The sequence below is a fragment of the Mus musculus genome, chromosome 15 (assembly GCF_000001635.26).
Source record: "Mus musculus strain C57BL/6J chromosome 15, GRCm38.p6 C57BL/6J".
Taxonomy (NCBI): Eukaryota; Metazoa; Chordata; class Mammalia; order Rodentia; family Muridae; genus Mus; species Mus musculus.
The window spans coordinates 90,263,271-90,286,026 of record NC_000081.6 but is presented as its reverse complement, the minus strand read 5'-3'; positions in this window follow the sequence as shown (position 1 = coordinate 90,286,026).

The window sequence follows — 22,756 nt, the reverse complement described above, 5'->3', positions numbered from 1 at the left end:
GGATAGGCTTTAAGGATGACAAAAGTTTGGAAGATTACAATCTATACCTTTATAAGGTTATAATGATCAATTTGGGCTAAGCAAAAACTTAAGAATGCATGCCTAACCAAGATAACCACCCACGTATTTGCTAGCTTCATTACGTTTTAACCATTCAGAAAAACTGTGTCATAACAAAATATAATATAGTAAAGAATTATTTGGAGTCATTAATGTGGGTGCTGTGGCCTCTGGATGTGACCCGATGGATGGTGAGGGAGTTTTCCATGTAGCTCTAAGAGAATAAGTGCCCTTGTCCACTGACATACCACGTGGCACAAGATAAAGGATCCTAGCAAACCAGTGAGTCTCAGATTGGGCCTGGAAAAGGGCGGTGGCTGCTTCCCCTGTCTGTACTGACTTCACTTCCTGCACTGGCAGCCTGCCACCAACCCATAGTTGGTTGTTCCCAAGCTCATGTCGATTTCGGTCCAAAGGCTTTATTAAAAAGTGCTTGCTGCTGAGCAATGCAGTAGATCTGCACCTCAATGCTGGTCTCTGGAGTCTGTTTCCTGGGTTGGTGACTCGGAATCCTTCACCCCAGCCTGGATCTGGGTTTCCACAATTAAATAAAAATGAAATTCACTTACAAGGACAAGTTTGGAGGGAGAGACCAATTTATAACTCTCATTATATAGTCTTCTGTGTATGTTGTTAAAACTAAGCCCAAGGCAAACTGTTCTTTGTAAAATCTGCTCTTTGGACCGTTCACAAAATCTTTCACATTTTTCCCATTGAGGGAGCTGTGATGGTTTATATATTCTTGGACCAGGGAGTGGCACCATTTGGAGGTGTGGCCTTGTTGGAGTAGGTGTGTCACTGTGGGTGTGGGCTTAAGACTCTCACCCCAGTTGCCTGGAAGTCAGTCTTCCACTAGCAGCCTTTGGATGAAGACATAGAACTCTCAGCTCTGCCTGCGCCATGACAGCCTGGATACTGCCATGCTCCCACCTTGATGATAATGGACTGAACCTCTGAACCTGTAAGCCAGCCCCAATTAAATGTTTTTATAAGACTTGCCTTGGTCATGGTGTCTGTTCACAGAAGTAAAAACCTAACTAAGATAGAAGTTCAGGCTGGACCATCTATGAAAAAAAATGAGCAAATGTCCTTTTTTATCAACACAATAAAATGAACTGTATGCTGTACAGATAAAGGGTGTTTCCAGTCCATTTAATTCTGTAATTGTTATTCTCAATATGTTGCAGTTTCATTACCACTTTTTAAAATGGTTATCATGATACATAAATTGAAAGTAATCCTATCTATCTCTTTGAAATCTTCTCAGGTTAAACAAGTGATAAGACAACAAATCCATCCAATATTGTCACTCATATGAGATCTCATTTGAGACTTTCTAACCCCTAATAAAGAGGAATTATCCAATCACTAAGTTGGTGTCCCTTACAGCTATCTTATATACTTGATGCTCCAATCTCTCCTTTGCAAAAATCCTTTTCTTTACCTAAACACCACTTGTCCTTCCTTTGCTCTTTCAAATACTCCTTCTTTCATGGGTGAAGCTAATCTCTGATGTAACAAACCCAATGGACTCTGCAGCATAGATGCTCTTCATATCCAATTCTTTGATCCTTTGTCCTGTGTTAACGTGTTTACTGACACTTTTTCAGATTACAAAAACCAGTCATACCAGCTACACCAGTGGGAGACAGCACTACCTGGAAAAAATTGGTGTTTTCACACATAAACTACATATATTTATTATTTTATGTGCACCTAGTACTTTGGTGGGGGTGGGGGATGGGGGTGAGAGAGGGTTTCTCTGTGTAGCCCTTGCTATCCTGGAACTCTCTCGCTTTGTAGATCAGGCTGGACTTGAACTCAGAGTTCTGCCTGCCTCTGCCTCTCTGCCTCTGCCTCTCTGCCTCTGCCTCTGCCTCTGCCTCTGCCTCTGCCTCTGCCTCTGCCTCTGCCTCTGCCTCTGCCTCTGCCTCTGCCTCTGCCTCTGCCTCTGCCTCTGCCTCTGCCTCTGCCTCTGCCTCTCTGCCTCTGCCTCTCTGCCTCTGCCTCTGCCTCTGCCTCTGCCTCTGCCTCTGCCTCTGCCTCTGCCTCTGCCTCTGCCTCTGCCTCTGCCTCTGCCTCTGCCTCTGCCTCTGCCTCTGCCTCTGCCTCTGCCTCTGCCTCTGCCTCTGCCTCTGCCTCTGCCTCTGCCTCTGCCTCTGCCTCTGCCTCTGCCTCTGCCTCTGCCTCTGCCTCTGCCTCTGCCTCTGCCTCTGCCTCTGCCTCTGCCTCTGCCTCTGCCTCTGCCTCTGCAGTGCTGGGATTAAAGATGTGCACCTTCACACCGAGCTCCCTAGTATTCCTAAGATAAATAATGCTCTTGTATATGCCAGTGCTTGCTTTGCTGATTTCTTAGCCAATTGGCACATTAAGCATATAACCGAAACCCTTTTAAAAATGCAGGGACAGTTGAACATACACATCCTAACATGGAAATGTTTCTTTAAAAAACATAAAGGTGGAAATTTTACCTCCCCAAAAGATTTACTGTTTCTTACTTTACATTCTATAAAAGTTGAAACTTTGAAAGATATTGGGTGGGTGTTTTATAGCACAGCAGCCTTGGGCTGAGCCGATGCTACCAGCTCCCCAGCCAATTTGGTGGGAAAATGAAATTGATCACACTTGGAAGGCTGGCCTTGCTAAGTCATGGGGTTGGTGGTTATGTTTTCGGTTTCACAGAAGATGGAAACGACATTTGGGTGCTGGCATGAAGATTAAAACATGGTCATGAGTTGTCATAATTTCACTTACGAAACCCCCCGGGAAGCATCATTGCAAAAAGACTTCCAACACCATCCCTGCCTCCTAGGCAGCAAACATAAAAAGTAAAAGGGGAGAACCTTACACAAGAGGCTGAGCACCTCATTCGGGGAGCAGGAGGATTAGCTGTCGCCCCCGCAACTCTGTTCCTTGGGTTGTTAGCTAACATTCATTTTCACACTATATACGAGATTTATCAACCATCTGTCTCTGTTATGGGTCCCACTGTAATCAGCTCTCCACTGTTGTTAAATTATGCTTTCATATATTATGAAACTGTTATTGGTTCCATAAGATGGTGTAATGATGGGCTAGAGACATATAACCAAAACTGTGTGAGAGGTCTTTGGAAGAATGCCCCTAATCAGAATAAAAGAAATAATCTAAAGACTTGGTATTCCTGAAGACTCCACCTTTATATCTGATACAGGGGGTTATGCTTATGCAAAACTGAAAACAGGAACTACAGATTATACATACATACATATATATATATATATATATGTATACACACACACATACATACATATATATATATATATATATATATACTAATGCCACTTTAAAGGTAGAGTTATTGTTTGGATACACTATTACTCTTAATCAACTAACTTTGGGGGTCAAAGTAGTTACAGATACCGTGCTCAAAACCTTGCTTTGTGTTCAGGAGACACTATTGTCCATAAACTATGATGACCATGTTAATATCACAAGTAACTGTCACTTCCCAAGGTGTTTCACTTATGACATTTAACTCAGCCATAGTCCATTATCTTTTGGATGCAGGTACATTGTTTATGTATTGATTGTACTAATACTGACCGTGCACTCTGTAAGTGTACTATGGCAGGAAATACATCTTTACCCTCTGGAGAGACTTTTCTATGTTACCACACAGCCCTTCAGACGTTGCCAGCCAGTTTCTCGGGACGCTGCCCTATTGGCAGAGTGTTTTTAACTGCAGCTCTTGTTAGCTAACATACGCAGCATGTCTGGAAGTTTGGTATCTACTTGCAATGACTATCTGCAATTGTTAAGCCTAAGCCAAATGGTAACTGCCTTCCAGCTTCCAGGAATGGGACTGAGAGTGAAACTTCAGGAGCAAATCTTCCAATTAGCTTGCATCTCTAGCAAAACTGCCACATCATGGTTCCTCTATCCAGAGAGTTAGATACAGAAATGAAGGGACTTTGAATACTGGTTTTAGAATAACTGATCCACCATTAATTATTTATTGCTGAAACATCACATTGGCTGTGAGCAGTCTCCTGATATGTGTTTTCAATATGACAGATACTCTAAACTGGTGGATCAACTCAAGGGCATCAAGGCTATCATGTCCTCTTCCTGGTGTAGCTGGTAGAATTGGTTTTCTTGGCTTTTTCCCTTTCTGGGACCATGGGCACATATCATAACTTTGACTTTAATCATACCCTGCAGTTTTCAATGCCTCATAAACTTCATATATCATATGGTCTTTGTATTGCTCTTGATGTGTTCACAGGTGTGATAGACTTTCCTACACTCTACAGCTCGGTGAACCCTGGTCCCATAGCTCCTTCTTTTACTCCTCTTCAGGGAATACCTCTACCTGCTGAAGAAACACCAAAAGCAGTCTCCTCCCCGTTCCTCAGCAATGTAGCTAAGACACTCAGGGCATTGTGCACACAGGGCCCATTTGGCCCTGAGCCCTTCTGTACCCTGGGCACATCTGGTGATAGTGATGAGAAACGCTCATTGCTTTTCTGCCCCTCTTGAACCTTGCTCTATCGTGGAATAAAAGCATCAGTGGAGCCCAGTAAAGAGCTCTCGAGCAGCATCACCTATTATCCCAGATTCTGTTGAATCATGATTGTGTTTCCATTCCTCAGCAACAGTCCCTGGCAGGTCACGATAGTTATGCTGGTCAGAAGAAACAGATTTTTTACAAGAAACCTGTCAAAGTACACATACACACACACACACACACACACACAAATCACTTAATTGTAAAGTGATCAGTTTAGCACGAGGATCAAGCAATTGTCCATATGTGTGTACAAATGAAATACTAGGGCACCAAAACATATAAACCTTAAAAAAATCATTATTGGGATCCAATGTAGGAACATGCATGGCAACTGAATAAAAGGAGAATGTTGACAGAAATTCAGCAAAACAGCATTGAACTTATATCATCCTATGAAACAGGTGTATATTTCAAGATATCCAGATCATTCCATCCTCTGCCTACTGAATCCACATGCTTTTCAACTACAGATGGAGACCTCTCTAGGGTGAGCCAAACGTTAAGCCACAGATTAAGTCTTTGTATATCACAACTCATACCACATTTAACTGGCCAAAGCCCAGAGTTCTTTCTAAAATGGGCCATAAAATATGGAAGATATGCTCACCACCTTTGTATAAGACAGTACTGAAAGTCCTGCCCACAATGGATTGTAAAAGAGAAAGAAATTAAAGGGTATTAAAATAGGAAGCAGAGAAGTTAAACCGTCTGTCCTCACAGATGATAGGATCTTATACACACACACATCCTACATATTTCTGCAGAATGTGTTGGTAGGTTATGAGCAAATTCAGCATGTTGAATTTTCAGAAATTTCAATGTGTTCATGATTGTGGGCATATTGAAAGAACTATATTACACATTCTTATTTTCTATTTATACCTATCAATCTATCTATCTATCTGCCATCTATCTATCTATCTACCTACCTATCTACCTATCTGTCTCTCATCTATATTCTCAGCAAAGGATGAAGAAATCCTATGGAAGCCATCATTTGATTACACACACACACACACACACACACACACACACACACACACACACACAGAGAGAGAGAGAGAGAGAGAGCGCACTCAAGGCTGCACAAGATTCCATCAGTTTATTAATTAATCTGTCATCAACAATGGTAACATTTGTTGTATCTGACATATACTATGATAGTATAGGCCTGAACACAAGGGTCCCTCAAGGTTCTGTGAAAGCTGACAAGGCCAGCACCTTCTCCATGCTCCCCTAAGTCACACAGCACATGAAAAGAACAGAAAACAAGGACAATGAATGCCATTGCATGCCCTGATCCAGCAGACTGGGGCAGCAAGCCCTGAGGAATTACATTCCTAGGATGTATCTGAGCAGAGAAGAACTTTGTCCCAGAAAACTGATTTGTTTTTTCCTCCAAGATGATGTTTTCAGACGATGGTGAGAAAATGGTGGAAAATACCTGCTTCACATAACAACACATTTAATAACTTTTTTTTTCAGTGCACAGGAGTATAAAAGATGTTCCTCTTTTCCATTTAGGTGGCCAGTCAGCCATTCCATTTATCTGGGCTGAATGGAGCTAAATTCTGGGCTGCAATCTGAGCCTGTCATAACTCTCTCTCTCTCTCTCTCTCTCTCTCTCTCTCTCTCTCTCTCTCAGCTTTACTCCTGAATGTAAGGTAAGGCTTTTTTTTTCTCTTTCTGGCAAGTTATTATATTTTAGTTTGGTATTTTGGAAAACACCATAATGAGACTGGAAGTTGTATTATATTAACTAAATGAAAATTTCTGGAAATTGGTGTTTAATTGGATCTCTGTCTTAAGTTATACTTATGTGCCCCTTCCTTCTCTGTAACTCTCCTTCTTTGCCAGATATGATCTGATGGAGCATGAGTGAGTAAGCCATTTCTATACTTATTTCAAATAAACTTTCAAATAAACTTGGACTCACTTTTTCTTCCTTTGCTTTTAATAGTCTCAATGTCTCATTGGCCATAACTTCCTTGAAGGAGTGTTAAAGGTCTTAGGAGAAGCAGTAAGAAGGAAGATGAAGTCACAATTGCTACGGACAGGCTAATGACCCTCTACACCAATTTCATTGTGTTCATTTCAAAGTATTTCCAAATATTCTCCTTCAAAATTGAAAACTATTTTAAGTTAATGTACATAATTATGGATTACACTGTGATATTTAAAAAATGCATCTACTGCATAATTATATTATCAGGATAATTAGCATATTGATTTCCTCAAATGTTTCTGAGTTCTTTGTGTAGAGGCATTCAAACTCTTCAGTGTCAGCTACTTTAAAGTATCCAATTAATCGTTGTACAGCATAATTGCCTTCCTGTGTCATCAAACATTTGAAGCTTTTCCTCCCATCTGATTGCATCTTCTGTGTCAACTTTTCTTCCTATATATATTTCTTTCTATATCTGCCTATAGCATACACACCCCAGGAAATATTTTTGTTCTACTCTCTAGTTGTAAGAGGTCAGCTTTTGAGGTTTCACAAGTGAGCGCCATTATTTGTCCTTATGTCCCTTACTTATTTCAGTAAACATTATGCCCTCTATGCTCAGCCATGTTACTGCAGATAGCAGGTCTTCATCCATATTTACGTCTAGATAATATGCCATTATGGTCTTCCAGAGATGGAAACCTAGACTGATTCCATATCTTTTCAATTGTGGCCAGTGATGGCACAAATGTGGACATATTGCCATTTCTGAAAATTCAGAAGGAGAGAGAGAGAGAGAGAGAGAGAGAGAGAGAGAGAGAGAGAGAGAGAATTATGACAGGCTCAGAATGCAGCCCAGAGTTTAGCTCCATTCAGCCCAGATAAATGGAATGGCTGACCAGCCACCTAAATGGAAAAGAGGAACATCTTTTATACTCCTGTGCACTGAAAAAAAAAGTTATTAAATGTGTTGTTATACGAAGCAGGTATTTTCCACCATTTTCTCACCATCGTCTGAAAACATCATCTTGGAGGGAAAAACAAATCAGTTTTCTGGGACAAAGTTCTTCTCTGCTCAGATACATCCCAGGAATGTAATTCCTCGGGGCTTGCTGCCTGGTCTGCTGGATCAGGGCATGTGATGGCAGTTTCATTGTCCTGGTTCTTTGTTCTTTGTATGTGCAATGTGACTTAGGGGAACATGGAGGAGGTGCTGGCCTTGTCAGCTTTCACAGAGCCTTGAGGGGCCCTTGTGTTCAAGCCTATACTAGTGTGTTATTCATCTGATACAGCAAATGTTACCGTTGTTGATGACAGACTAACTAATAAACTTACAAAATCCTATACAGTCTGGAGCCGTATGTGTATTTGTAGATGTAGATGGAGGTGTGTGTGTGTGTGTGTGTGTGTGTGTGTGTGTGTGTATGCATTCAAATTTTCCCAAAGACAATGTTTTCCATATGATCTCTTCATCCCTTGCTAATGATAGATAGATAGATAGATGATAAGAATGATAAATAGATAGATTAAAAGAAGAATGCTTAATATAGCTCTTTGACCAACTATATTACAAATGAATTTGGATTCTTAAATCTAAATTTTCTTATTTAAGGAAAACCTCATAAATTAAAATTTCAAGGCAACTCTACAGGTAACAGTAAAATATTTATGTAGATACATATGATCTCATTATTACCCACAACTCAACTACTGAGTTCACGTAAATCTTTGGGAGTGTAAAACAAGTTCTGTATTAGAAATGTTAAGTAAGAAATTCAGAATATAACCAAACATAGACAAAGCAATTAATGTTCTTAGAAATGTTGATGTTCGAATTCTATTCATGATCTCAAATAAGTTTAAGCTTGAAATCTTCCATTAGTTTCAAAAAGTAAAAATTGGCAAGAATAGTTTCTGTAGGATTGAAGAGGGATGGGTTACTGTGTGACGCACTCAGGATATTGAGTGAAAACTTCTTTACTGGACAGAAAAGAAGGGGCTGATGGGTATTGGTCATATCTCATCTCCACTTTTGGTCCGGAACTTAAAGCAACTCACATAGCTGCACTAGCCCTCGTTTTCCTAATGTATAAATTCTGTATTGGAAGAATTAATTATGGTAATTAAAGCAGTACCTATATACTTTGAGCAGTACCTATATATTTTAAGGTCTTGGAAAGATTGCTTTCAAATAACTTGCATAAAAGTGACGGAGTTTAAAGAAATTAATTAGAATAAAACAAAAAGAAATATTGTTTTTTTAAACCATTGTTTCACTGTTGTTTAAGTAGAAAAAGACTTAATTTAAAGTTGTCAAGTGGGCACCGAGACAAAGAGAAGCATGATTAACGAGGAGACGTAATTTAGGGGGTGGGCTGGGAACCACAGCTGTGCTACAACGATAGCTCGAGAAACAGCAATATTCTTCCATTGTGATAGAGGAGTGGGAGGATGGTCGAAGACAAAAGGATGTATGTTTGGAGGTGGACACGTGAGGAGCTAAACTTGCTCTCCCCATCCCCCTATTGATTCTACAGGGCAATAGAGAAAACCAAGACAGGAAGAAACGGCAGCAGTAAAGAGACATATCTTTCACCTGTTGAAAATCAAACTTGAACAGCATCTCTCTGCCTAAAACTAATTACATCAAGGGGAAAAATTAAAGGGTAGGGCAAAGCTTGGCCTATCTAACTTAGCTGAATACCCCCAGAATTGTTCCCTACTGACAGAGGGGGTGAAGATTGGCTTGTTCATATAACTGTATTAAGTACTCCAAGGCTACCCCAGTTGAAAAAGGTGTCTGAAACCTCTGGAAAAGGTTTCTCAGTTGACATTTTAGCAATTTTGCACATGGTCTCTTAAGGTCCATTTAATTATTGTTACTATCCTCCCACCCACCTACAGACTTTTTTTTTTTTTTTTTTTTTTTTTTACTGTTTTCTCCTGATTAAGTCTTCAAGAAAGCCTTTATCTTGTCTTTTTTTGGTACTGCCAGGTGTAGATTCTAGAATCTTTCTTATGCTTCAACTTTTGCTTACAAAGATTCACCTATAGATAATGAGCAAATTTTTTATGCTGTTATGGAAGATAACTGGTATCATATGAAATTTGTTCTTTCTAGGGAAAGATAGAATCTGAATGTTAGCGGGACAAAGCTTGAGGTAGCAGAGAGGCTCTGATTTAAGGAGGCACAGTCCAGTCCACAGCATGTTTCCACTCTTCTGGTTCTGTCATCCTGAGTTATAAAGCTCATTCCAAACTTGACAAAAATCTTAGAGATAGAAACACTATTATCTTTCCCCAGATAAATCTTGGAAGAAACCTCAGGCAAATATTTTAAGGCCAAAGCAGCCCTCTAAAAAGTTAGGCATTCAAGATAAGAAAAGTTTTTTTGCCTGAAAGGAGTGAATTGGCCTGAGCCAGGCTGACTCCATGACACGCTGGAAACTACCAGTTTGGGGAACTAAACCTGAGTTCCCCCTTCACAGAAATGGGCAAGTCAGTTACTGGAACAACTGCAGGCTCATGTCAAGAGGTATCCTTCCCCAGTTTGCAAAAAGACAGTTAGCCAAGCTTGAGGCCAAGAAGTCAAGAGCTACCCCTCCATAGCATGAAGCAAGAATAATTAATCTGAATCATAGCATCACCCAGAGCCCCAGAGATAAAACCCACCAATCAAGATATAGATCACCTACCTCTCCCTAATGTTCCTCTTTTTGACTTTAAAATTGAATCTGTGAATCCAGTCGGGGTCCTTCCATCCTGATGGAATTGGGCCACATCATACAGAGATAAATGTTCTTTGCTTTTGCATACTATTCGAGTCTGGGGTATCATCATTCTTCAGTGATTCAGGAACCCGAAAAGCTAACATATTTTGATAGTGACTTTATAGAACAGACTAAAGGAAACATAAAAAGAATTATTAAGTTATACAGCATTTGCACGTTTTAGAGGCTATCTAACAGGGCTCTTTGAGGCTGCCAGGGATTGGTTATAAATATTCCTAATAATGTGAAACTTGATAAATAACTCAATAATGCAAACTTATGGAGAAATACCCAGTAATATTTATACATAAGATACTAACAAACACTAACATTGTCCTAATTCCATATCCCTAATTCTTGTTACAAGATCTCAAAAACATGAGTAAACAAGATAATGTGTGTGTGTGTGTGTGTGTGTGTGTGTGTGTGTGTGTGTGTGGTATAGCATGTATATATGTCAATAATCATTAAAGAAGATATCATGAATTTGAGAGGGAGTTTGGGAGTACAAAAGAAGAGTTGAAAGGTGAGAGGGAAGAGTGGAAATTATGTAAATAGAGCACTTATGTAAAGGATTCTTAAAAATCAGGGGCTGATAACAAAAGAGAAATGGAAAAAAAGATAGTGCAAGGAATAATGAAACAGAGAGTTGGTTCTTTGAGTAGATTTAAAAGATTGACAAACCTTCAATCAGAGTAATCAAAAGGAGGAGGAGAATGAACGGGCCGAGCAGCTGTATTTGAGCTTACACTTTAACCCCTGGGACTCACACAGCAGACTAGCATGCACTCCAACCCTTGTCCAGAACCAGCATGGTTTGGGGAAAACTGACGTTGATAAGGAACTATTTCTCCCAGCCTTCCTAGTCTTAAAGAGACAGCATGTGTTTTTATCCAGAAATCTGATATCATTTTTTAAAGTGAATTCTTGCCATGCATTGCTTTGCCAATATGTTGTGTAAATTATTTAATCTCAATTTGGGGGTTTCTACCCCACCTTTGATCATTCAATTCCAGATAAAAGACATGAAACTCATATTTATATTTATAATAAGCTTTTAATGCACTAGAATTGAGCAGATATCTACCCTCTATGCTATCATGCTATTGAAATTGAAATTTTTGTTGGGTATAGCAGACTAGCCTGGCCTCTGTAGTTCTTATAGAACATCTATCCAAGTTCTTCAGGGAACAGTCAGATGTAATTCCAATAGTTCCATCTTTATATGTTACTTGACCTTTTTAAAAAAAATGTGCAGCTTTTAATATTCTTTCTTTGTTCTGTATGTTTAGTGTCATTATTATTATGGATTATAGAGTTTCCTTCCTGGTTCCTTCTATTGGCCTTTGGTGTGTTTCTTGTACCTTCATAAGCTCTTTCTGCATGTCAGGAAATTTTTCTTCTATGATTTTTTTTGTTGAAAATATTTTCTGTGCTTTTGACCTGCGTATCTTTTCTTACCTCTATTCCTATTATTCATATTGGATTTTTCATAGTATCCCAGATTTTCTGGATGTTTGGTTCCTGAATGCTTTTACATTTAACATTTTCTTGAATTCATCTTCAGCATCCGAGATTCTCATTTCCATGTCTTGCACTCTCTTGGTGAGATTTGCTCTGACATTCTGTTTGAATTCCTAAAGTTTTCATTTGGGGCTTTTTTTTTTCATTCCACTATTCATTTGTGTTTTCAAGAATTTCACTTATGAATGCTGGTCATATCCTCCTTAATGTCCTTGACATAATCATAATAGGTATCTTAGAGTCCTTGAATTGTGCTTCGGTTGTATTGGATTTCTCAGAACTATAGTAGAGTTGCTGGGGTTTGGTAGAGACTTACTGTCCTGACTGTTGTTGGTTATTTTTATGCTGGCATTGAGGTATCTGGGTTTGAGTGATTGTACTTCTAGGTGTTGATACCTACTCTTGTCTTTGTGGGGTGGATGTTCTATTCACTGGTTTCTGTGACCCTCTCTAGATTTTAGCAAAGTATGCTGTCTGTGAGTTGCCTGCTAGGGAGCTCTTCTGAGACCCTGCCAGATGTGGATACTGGGAATTACCCCTGGGTAGAATTCTAGGTATTGGGAACTAAAGTGAAGAAATGGGGATAGGCTAGAAGGGAATTGCTGAAAGAGTTCATGGGATGGGGAGAGCTGGGTCTGCCATAAGGATCTGAGTAGTCTCCTGGGAATGGGGACAGAGAGGAAGGTAAGCCTCCAATTGGTGACCTGCTACAGGCAGCCTGTGAGGTTTAGTAGTAAAAATTGGAGAAGGACAAGAATGAAAGTAAGGATGATCTGTGTAGCCATCAGGTTTCCAGCGAATGCTACCATGGGTTGACACCCCAGATGAAGAAATAGGGTGAGAAGGTTTAGGAGAAGACCTGCATAGTCCACTAGGAATAGGAACAGAGAAGGAGAAGAGGCCTCAGGCAGCAGGTCGTCTGCTATATAACTGGGGATAAGGTGGGGAAGTTCAAATTGTGGACAGGAGGGACCCTATGAGAATGACAAGGAAAAGGTTCCATTTGAAATACGACAATATTCCCAAGATGAACACCACCTTTCATTCTTCCAACACGAAGTAAGTTATACTTTAAATAGTAATGCATTACTTTGAGAGTCGATGTCATCAGCTTCACTGAATGAATACTAGTGTCTGGTTTTAAATTGAGAATGAATTAAAAATCCAGCTCTCATCTCATCAAAATCATGTTGTGTGGTTTAGACAGCATATAAGAATACCTCCTGGAACCTCTGGCCTGTCATATTGTTAAGCAACTTCTGTCTCACAGCTTATAATGGGCATGAACCCCCTCCTTTTTTTTCAAGAGTGACCTTTACTGTTCTTTAAAAGGAAGTTGGGAAGCCAGCACACAGTTCTCCGTTCTCTATTGAGTTATTATTATAGTGTGAGGCTAGCTATTTTCTCTCTGTTGATATCACAAGGAGACCATTCCTCTGCGAAACTGCAACACAAAGTTGATATTTTTTTTTATTGTATCTCGTTTGTCTAACAATGCACAGAATTTTCCTTCGGAATAAATCTATTATTATACATTCCAAGTATGTAGTGAATAACAAGACCCCTCTCCTCTAACAATAAGCCTTACATTTTTATTTGGTGCTTACCACACAATGCATACAATGTTAGACAATTTTCTTCTCGTTATTCTAGGTTTCTGCTTAAATGCTACCAATCAGAAAAGCTAAGCTTAACCGAAAGCGCACCTCTGTACCTATGGCTCTCTGTTTGATTGCCTGCCTTGTTTAGCTCACAAGAGCCTTTCCAAGGCTAAAGTCTCATGTGTTTACGTGTCACTTTGCAGAATACCTCATTGCCTCTAGAAGTATGTGCATGGTGTTGAATGTTTCTATAAATTCTTCAGAATAACAACAAAACTGAGGGGCATACAATTCTGTCTCTGTTTCTGGTGGCATAACAAAAATGACATCCACTAAGTAAATTTACAAACAAGGAAAAAAAATGTCTTTTTTTTTTTTCCCAATGGGTCTAGAGAAAAACCTCAGACCAAAAGCACTGGGATGCAAATGTGTTTCACGCTGTTTCCTAATGAAAAGAAAGAAAGAAAGAAAGAAAGAAAGAAAGAAAGAAAGAAAGAAAGAAAGGAAGGAAGGAAGGAAGGAAGGAAGGAAGGAAGGAAGGAAGGAAAGGATAAACAAGCACCCTCACATCTCATTCACAAAAACAACAGCCCTATCCATGTGGGCTCTGCCCTCATGGACCACTCGCCTCCTAACGCTCCTAATCTTAGTTCCATCATTTTCAAAATTAGTTTTCAACGTAAGAATTTTGGTGACACACAGACTCACAGACTGTGTGTGAGAGAGGGCTGATGATACAAGGTTTGCTCTAGTCTATGTGCATAGTAATTATATAACAAATTGCATGAGTTTGTTGCCCTCTGCCAGCTTTTAAGTGCGTATTATTCTGAATGAAGGACATTGTGGTTTTGAAATAATTTCATACATCTGTAGAATTGATTCCTCAATGTAGACAAATCATGTTATAATGGAATGCTGATCCTTTTTTACTACATTAAAACAATTGGCTCTTTATAAAAACGTAGGGAAAGACCCACGACAACCTTGCTCACAAGCCGTCTTGACTAAACTGACAGTCCAGAGCTACGGACACACAAATCTTTCTGGGAAAAACCTCTGCAGATGTGATTAATGTCTATAACCTATCGTTCCTACAGGGGCCATATTTTGTTGAAGATGGGATCTACTCTGTTGTACTCTTATGACAAGAGTGGGAGACTTATTTTTTTATTGTGAAAAACAAAGAAAAGCTATTTAATCAAGGCTCAGGGTCCCTGAGTTCCTCTTCACCTGCATAATGAAACCTTTAGATTTACATAAACGAATTGAGATGCTGTGAGAGACACACATAATTCATCAGCTTTGCTCAGTGTGCGGTCATTTCCTGAGCTCTGGTCCTGCAGACTGGTCAAGGTCAGAAGTGTTTACCATTGTCATCATGGGAGAGACCAATCCAGATCTTGCAAGCTTATCTCTTCTTCGTTTATAGTGTCAGCTCTCATTGTCCTCATCTGGTAGGTGATCTGTTCTGTGTGGCTTTGATTTTCCTGGAATCCAAGGTGGCTGTAACTACCTTCCTGTATGTTTAAGGATCAAAATTTAAGAAAGAAGGTAGAATTATCTCTAGAAAGTAGAATATCAGAATAAGTCAAAATCAGAGTGCATCAAATAAAATGAACTAGGCAGGAGTGATCTCTCCCTCTAGAGAGCTCCCTGCATGTGGGCTAAGAATGATTTATAGCCAGAAGCTGGAAAGAACCCAGATGCCCCTCAACAGAGGAATGGATACAGAAAATGTGGTACATTTACACAATGGAGTACTACTCAGCTATTAAAAAGAATGAATTTATGAAATTCCTAGGCAAATGGATGGACCTGGAGGGCATCATCCTGAGTGAGGTAACCCAATCACAAAGGAACTCGCACAATATGTACTCACTGATAAGTGGATATTAGCCCAGAAACTTAGGATACACAAGATATAAGATAAAATTTGCTAAACGCATGAAACTCAAGAAGAACGAAGACCAAAGTGTGGACACTTTGCCCCTTCCTAGAAATGGGAACAAAACACCCATGGAAGGAGTTACAGAGACAAAATTTGGAGCTGTGACGAAAGGATGGACCATCTAGTGATTGCCATATGCAGGGATCCATCCCATAATCAGCTTCCAAATGCTGACACCATTGCATACACTAGCAAGATTTTGCTGTAAGGACCCAGATATAACTGTCTCTTGTGAGACTATGCCGGGGCCTAGCAAACACAGAAGTGGATGCTCACAGTCAGCTATTGAATGGGTCACACGGCCCCCAATGGAGGAGCTAGAGAAAGTACCCAAGGAGCTAAAGGGATCTGCAACCCTATATGTGGAACAACATTATGAACTAACCAGTACCCCGGAGCTCTTGTCTCTAGCTGCATATGTATCAAAAGATGGCCTAGTCAGCCATCACTGGAAAGGGAGGCCCTTTGGACTTGCAAACTTTATATGCCCCAGTACAGGGGAACGCCAGGGCCAAAAAGGGGGAGTGGGTGGGTAGGGGATTGGGGGGGTGGGTATGGGAGACTTTTGGGATAGCATTGGAAATGTAAACGAGTAAAATACCTAATTTAAAAAAATAAAATAAAACTTTCAAAAACAAAAACAAACAAACAAAAAGAATGATTTCCAATATGAGGTAACTTCTCCTCCATAGTTCCTGGCACACCTTATTGGAGGAAGGCTTGCACAGGTGACTCAGTTGTTGTTGTTATAACATATGATCTCCTTTCTTCAGCCATGAAGTTCTTCAGTGGGTTTATAAGTGCGCTCCTCCATGTCAAGTAAGTCTCCCTTTGATTCTGATAATTTCCTCCCTTGTCTCTGAGTAACTGTCTTGGAAAACACCTTATGGTTTAATTCTGATTATCCTTCATCTCTGGATGGCAACTTGTACTAAGGCCTTCTTAAAGAAGAATATCTTCCCTGAGGATGACAGTTTCTGCCGGTACCTGAGAGCTCTAGCCTGTGCTTCCTGCAGGCTATTCTGCAGACTTGGAACCAACCTTGCTACCCCCATGTTGTGCCAATACCTCCTATCATATTCTCACTGCTCCTGTTTCTCTGGAGGAACTCATTTTCTAATAAGTGCAGTGAATTATCTGCCTTCTTTAATTGTATGGAAGAAACTAGGGAAAGGAGAATGGTAAGATTGAGTCCAAAATGTCTCCCTTTAGCCTCTGCATCAGTGATCTGAACTTTTCTATAGCTACTATTTTTAAAGTATTATCTTTTATAGAGATTGGGCCAAGATTTGTGAAAAACAAAAAGTCTAATTCTTGTTGTGGGGAGTCTAGCAGATACCAACACTCAGACATATTTTATAGTCAATTCAAAGTCTGTTTCAGATGGCTGGAACTATACCCAGGTATTTGGGGACCCAGATGTAGCCCCTCATGTCCAGAAGCATGGGGCTTTTGAAGGCAAAACTCACATCCTAGCATCTTGCTTGGCAGCCGCAGAGCAAGCCATTTAACAGAACCTAAAGTAAGTGGTTACCCTGAGGAGGTTCCGAACAGAAAGGCAGTTTAACAAAATCTGAGATAAGTTAACTGGGGGAATCTTGACCTCAGTCCAGTTTCTAGAATAGAGTTTGGTAATTTTCCATAGGATTCTTCATCAAGGAGATCAAATTCTAGTTAAGCATGAAATGGCCTCAGCAAGAATACCAAATGGAGGAGCTTCTGCACTGTCTTGCCCTGTCATACCTGTGCATCCAAATTACAGGGAAAATAGATTTGTCAGTATCCCTGGAGTTTTGTTGTAAAGAAAGTGTATTAATTATGGATGACAGTATTCTGAAAATTGGACTGAGGATATATGGGTAGATTTCAGCAAAGGTGGAACCATTGATCATCAAAAATTCTATTGAGTCTTCTATGCCATTAGAGCAGCCTTTTCTTTCCTGAATGACTACAGAAGTTAGTCTTCTTTGTGGGAACATCACAGAATGGTCTCTCCTTAGACAATTATCTTGCAAGGCATCATTGATGCTCTTACTTCTTTTACCCTCACTTCTTTTCTTTGCCCATGGACTTAAAACAAGATTTAAGTCCCAGTGAGTTACATACAGCATGAAACACAAAATGTGAGGTATGGTAACACACAAAAAAAGACTGTGGTATTTTTTTTTCCATTTTTCATGGAAATATGGGGAATGTCTTAACGAGTGACTCAATAGTTTGGGATCATTTTAAAGGGTATATAAAATTATATTATGCCAAATTTATTGACATAAGTCAAGTAGATATTTTAGATTTAACATTTGGGATCAAACTGTTTGAGTTGTTGGTTAAAATACGAATTTACAGGTGACTTTAATTAGGTGAAATTAAAATACCAGAACTGCCTTGGTATGCAGAGGATATAGATTGAGATGTTAGAATAGACATATCAGGTAAGTACTGATATGAACACAGGCTCACACCATAAGATCTTTATCACTGTTGTGAAAATTACATTTTGTGGGAGGGGATTCCCAGCATCCTTGAAGAACTTTGCTGTTTCTAGGACAGATTCCAATGAAGCTTCAGTTTGGGGCTTAAACCTTCTAAATGTGGAGAGGCAATGACTCCTGGAGCATCAGAGGCCAAGGGGCAATGCTAGTCAGCAAACTTGGGGCTAGTATTCAAGCCATAATGGGAGTTAGAGTCAGAGTGATAATCAGTATTGGCTGTCGTCTGGAGGCATATTCATCAGTGGTGATGACAGTTGCCTTGGGACAGAATAGATAAGAATCTAGATATTCTCTTATGTCTTTATTAAGCAGAAGAATCCGGGGTTCAGCTAATGTAAGTCCAAGTTCAGTCACCAAAATAAAGATTTGTAGCTCGTAAATATATGGGTAGGAACCAGCCTGTGGACACGGATATCCTCACAGGGAAGAGATACAAGTCCTTTTGAAGAAAGGTCCTGTTATATTGTCAAAATTGTCAACTGCTGTATTTTACAGATGCTAGAGGGAAAGTACAGAAAATAGGCAAAATATAAACCTTCAAATCAGTAAAAGAATCAGTTTGTCTGTTTGTTCATGTTTTAAGACCCCCACTGCGTAGCCCCTGCCCAGCCTACCGTTCTAGTCATAGCTTAGGTTCCTTTCCACCTGGCCTAACTTCCTGCCTCTGCCTCCTGGGGACCGAGATCGTGAGAGCATATCGCCACCAAGAACGGAGTCATGTGAGATTTCTGAGTGCTTATGAGAAAACTCCAAGCAAACAAGACAAGAGTCTTAGGACCTCAGTTCCCTCTAATCACAGAATTGATCTTGGCGTGTGCCTTCATGCTTCTCCCAGGTGTAGCCGACAGGACTGTTTGCTTCGGATGATTCATTACAACTGGCTGTTGTTATTTGTTCATATGCCTCTTTGGGAGAATATGATTCTGCTGTGTGTGGCTTGTCCTTGTGATTGTACACTTTACTCTCCTGACTCCTCTTAGCCCTTGGAGTATAAATTGTCTGATGCTCTGAATAGAGTTAGCTAATACCTGAAACTTTAGTCCCTGGCTCCATTCTTCCCAAATCCCGCTGCCTTTAGTGTGGTAAACAATTTATATATTTTATATTTTGAAAGGGGGTCTTTGTGGGTTGCTCCTTCCTTTGAGACTTTTCTGAAGCATAAGCAGACTCCTTCCAGCTCCAGTTACCTGAGTATCTCAAGCAGGCTTCCTGTCTGTGGACAAATGGCATTTGTCACCAGACATTTATTCACACAGATTTCACAGCCTCATGAGAGAAGCCTAATGTGAGCTGTATCAGTGTATCTTTAGCTGCAGGTTTTTCAGTGCTGTGGTGGGAACATTGCTCATGTGGGAGGCCGACTATGGGGAGGCTGTGTAAAGTCTGCATTTCCTTTCAATCTTGCTGTGAAACTAAAATTGCTCTAAAAAAAAAAAAAAAAGCCTAAAAGCTTTAAAAGAATGAACATAAGCATCTATATTATAGATTCGTATCATCTTAAGTAGCAATAATAGTGGTGTTAGTATATGCTAAAATATGAACAGACTCTGAAAATATCATGCTAAGAAAGGGCCAGTGGAAACAGAGCACATATTATGTTTCCATTCGTGTGAAGTGTAAACAGTAGCCAAACCCAATGAGGAAGGGTATAGTTTAGTGGCTCCCCAGGGTTACGATGAGCATTGATGATGATAAACCACTGATGATAATTAGAGGGTTTCATGACAGGAGGATAAAAATGGTCTAAAATTGTAATGATGGCTGGAGAATTTTGAGAAATTCTACAATTCTCTGAGTTATACACAAATTTTTTTGAGCTATATATTCATGTAGATTATTATAGAAGTTATAGTCGTAGGCATGTTATTTTTGCAAACCTATGGTAAATAAACCTACCTGTTAGTAAATATTAGTTGTTTAAAATAGTGCATTTAATTATGACCGATAAATCCTATACTTTAAGAGATGCAAAATTCTAGCACTGCAAGCAGCCGTAAAATAGAACAAAATAATTACTATTTGTTTAAAGCCTCAAAATCCTTAGTACCAGAAAGCTAATAAAGACTAGATTTCAGTAAAAATGTGTCAAAGACAAAACTTCCTCCTTCTTAACGCACATACAAGGATACAAACAAATTACCAGCAAATTAATTACCACACTACACCCAAGTGGGAAGAATCCTGGTAATTCAAGGATGTTTTCCTAAGAAATGGATGGCCCTACTGTTTCTTATAAATAAGCAAAAGAAGAAAACTATGCATGCTTATCTCCATAGTCAATGTTATTTTTGAGGAATTAAAATTCACGTAAGAATATTAAAATACATCTTCATTATAAGAAAGCAGTAGTTAACTTCATACTTAACAGTAAGATATATTAGGTGTTTCTAATATATTAGATGTTTAGAATTCTAACACAAAAAAATGATATGTATAGCAATAAAAGTTAAGAACGAAAAAGGAAATGTTTTAAGTTGGTGCAAAATGTGGTAGGAACTACCCAGCTCCCAAAGCCCAAAAGTTTTACTACCTTCAACTTTTCTTATTTCTTTTATTTTCTTCCCTTCCTCTTTTTTCCTCTGCCTCCTTTTCCTCTTATTCTTCCCCCTCCCTCCTTCCTTCTCAACCTTCCTCCATCTGTTAGCTTTCTAGAAGAGCTATTTTAGTTACTAAAACTTAAAACTTTTAACAGAACGTATTTTTCTGTGCCTCAGAAATAGATTATAATGCATTTTGAGAACAACCACCTCAACTTGCCCTCTCCAATCCCTCCTGGATTTCCTTACGCACGAACCTCCCAGTCCCATGGTCTATTTTTTTCAATCTACTGAGTCCAATTATTGCTGCCAACAGGCACAGGTGTTGGGGGCATTTCCTAGGTCACTGGCATCCGAGCAGGATCAATACTCTTAGAGAAAGCTGGCTCTACCTCTGATAGTGGTCTGCAGCCACCAATAGCTCCTTACCTTGAGTGTTGCTTCCTGAGGGACTTCGTCATTCTTGCTGGAATGTTGATTGGCCTGATTTTGAACAGATCTGATGCAGTCAGCCACAGCAGTCCTTAATGTTATCACATCAATGTTGTCGGGCAGTGGTGGCGCACGCCTTTAATTCCAGCACTTGGGAGGTAGAGGCAAGACTGATATCAGTCTTTTCACCACCTAGTCTGAGGTGTTCCTTGAACTCAGGAACGTGTGGGATATGACATAGATGTCCCTGGAAGCCTAAGTTACGAGCCTATATGTTAACCATAGCCCACTGCAAATAAAAGCATCTCAGGTGAGGGCAGCATTGCTCTGTGCACACAGAGAGGCATATTTAGAAGTCATTAATATTTTATGTTCATTTACCAAAACCAAATGTTGCAGGATTTTCCCTGTCCAATCACATTAGGGCAGTGGGAGGCTTGTGATTGGACAGGAGAAGGGAGGCAGAGCGATGAGTTGAGGAGACAGAGAGAGTGGTCTGAGGAGGAAAGGGAGAACAAGAATGGAGGCTGACGTGGTGTTATCAAAAGGTTAGAATAATTGGGTTAAAGCTTTATCATTATCATTTGGCTCTGAAATTATTGCATCGGCATCTTGTAAATTGTGTTATTATTGATACATAAATCTGATTGGCTAATTAAGCATTAAAAGTCTTGATTCTACCAGGTAATTAGGTGTTGAGATGGCTAACCAGGGGTGCATGGAGTATTGCATGAAAGTGAGAGGATCTCGGGGCCCATCCTAGAGATGGCCTGGTGGGAGCCATGTGGCCTAGCAGGGTTGGTGAGTTGGCAGACCAAGAGACCAAGCCAGTGAGATCACCTGGCACATTAGCTAGCTCTCGCTATTTTCCACAACAATCAAAAGCCTTATAGCTTGATTTCAGTAATTCTTTGAGAATTTTATACAATTTATTTTGAACATATTAGTGGGGATTTTTTGTTTTTTGGGTTTTTTGTTTGTTTGTTTGTTTCTTGAAAAGGCATGTTTTAAATGTGTAGGGTTTTGTTTGGTTTTGGTTTTGATTTTTGTTTTTTCTTTTTATGTGTGCATTTTCATCCTGGATGTTGACATTAACATCTCAAATTTGATGTTGGCACTGCCTTGACCTTTCCAGAGAGAGTCAGAGTGACCTCCAACTTCCTGTTTTTATGGAGAATTCTGGTGTTAGAGATGCTAAAATGATGAAAGATAGTGTGGTAGTTTGAATATGCTTGGCCCAGGGAGTGGCACTATTAGGAGGTGTGGCCTTATTGGAGGTTGTGTGTCACTGTGGGTGTAGACTTTAAGACCCTCGTCTTAGCAGCCTAGAAGCCAATCTTCTGCTTGCTTTCAGAACAAGATGTTGTTCTGCTCTTCCTGCATCATGCCTGCCTGGTCACTGCCATTCTCCCACCTTGATGATAATGGACTGAACTTCTGAACCTTTGACCTTGCCCCAATTAACTGTTGTCTTTATAAGAGTTGCCTTGGTCATGGTGTCTGTTCACAGCAGCAAACCCTAACTAAGACAGTATGTCTTATAATTGATCTAATGTATAGTTTCCCACACCATCTAAACATTAATTTTTGATGGTGAAGAGTTTAACATATAAGGCAGGCATGAGAACATCAAAGGAGGTAGAAATGAATATGTGAATGGTCTTGGTAGTGAAGAAAACATTACCAAAAATGGCAACATAAAAAAACATAATGGATAGATAGATAGATAGATAGATGTTTTATTGATTGTTTGGTTTTGTTTTATTTTGTTTTTGTTTTTTGTACTCATCTTGGATGGGAATTTATTCAAGTCAATCTTGGAACCTCCTGTTCTCTGTCTTTATTACAAAGACAATGTCACTTTCCTCAGAAGGTTATTTTGAGGCTTAAATGAA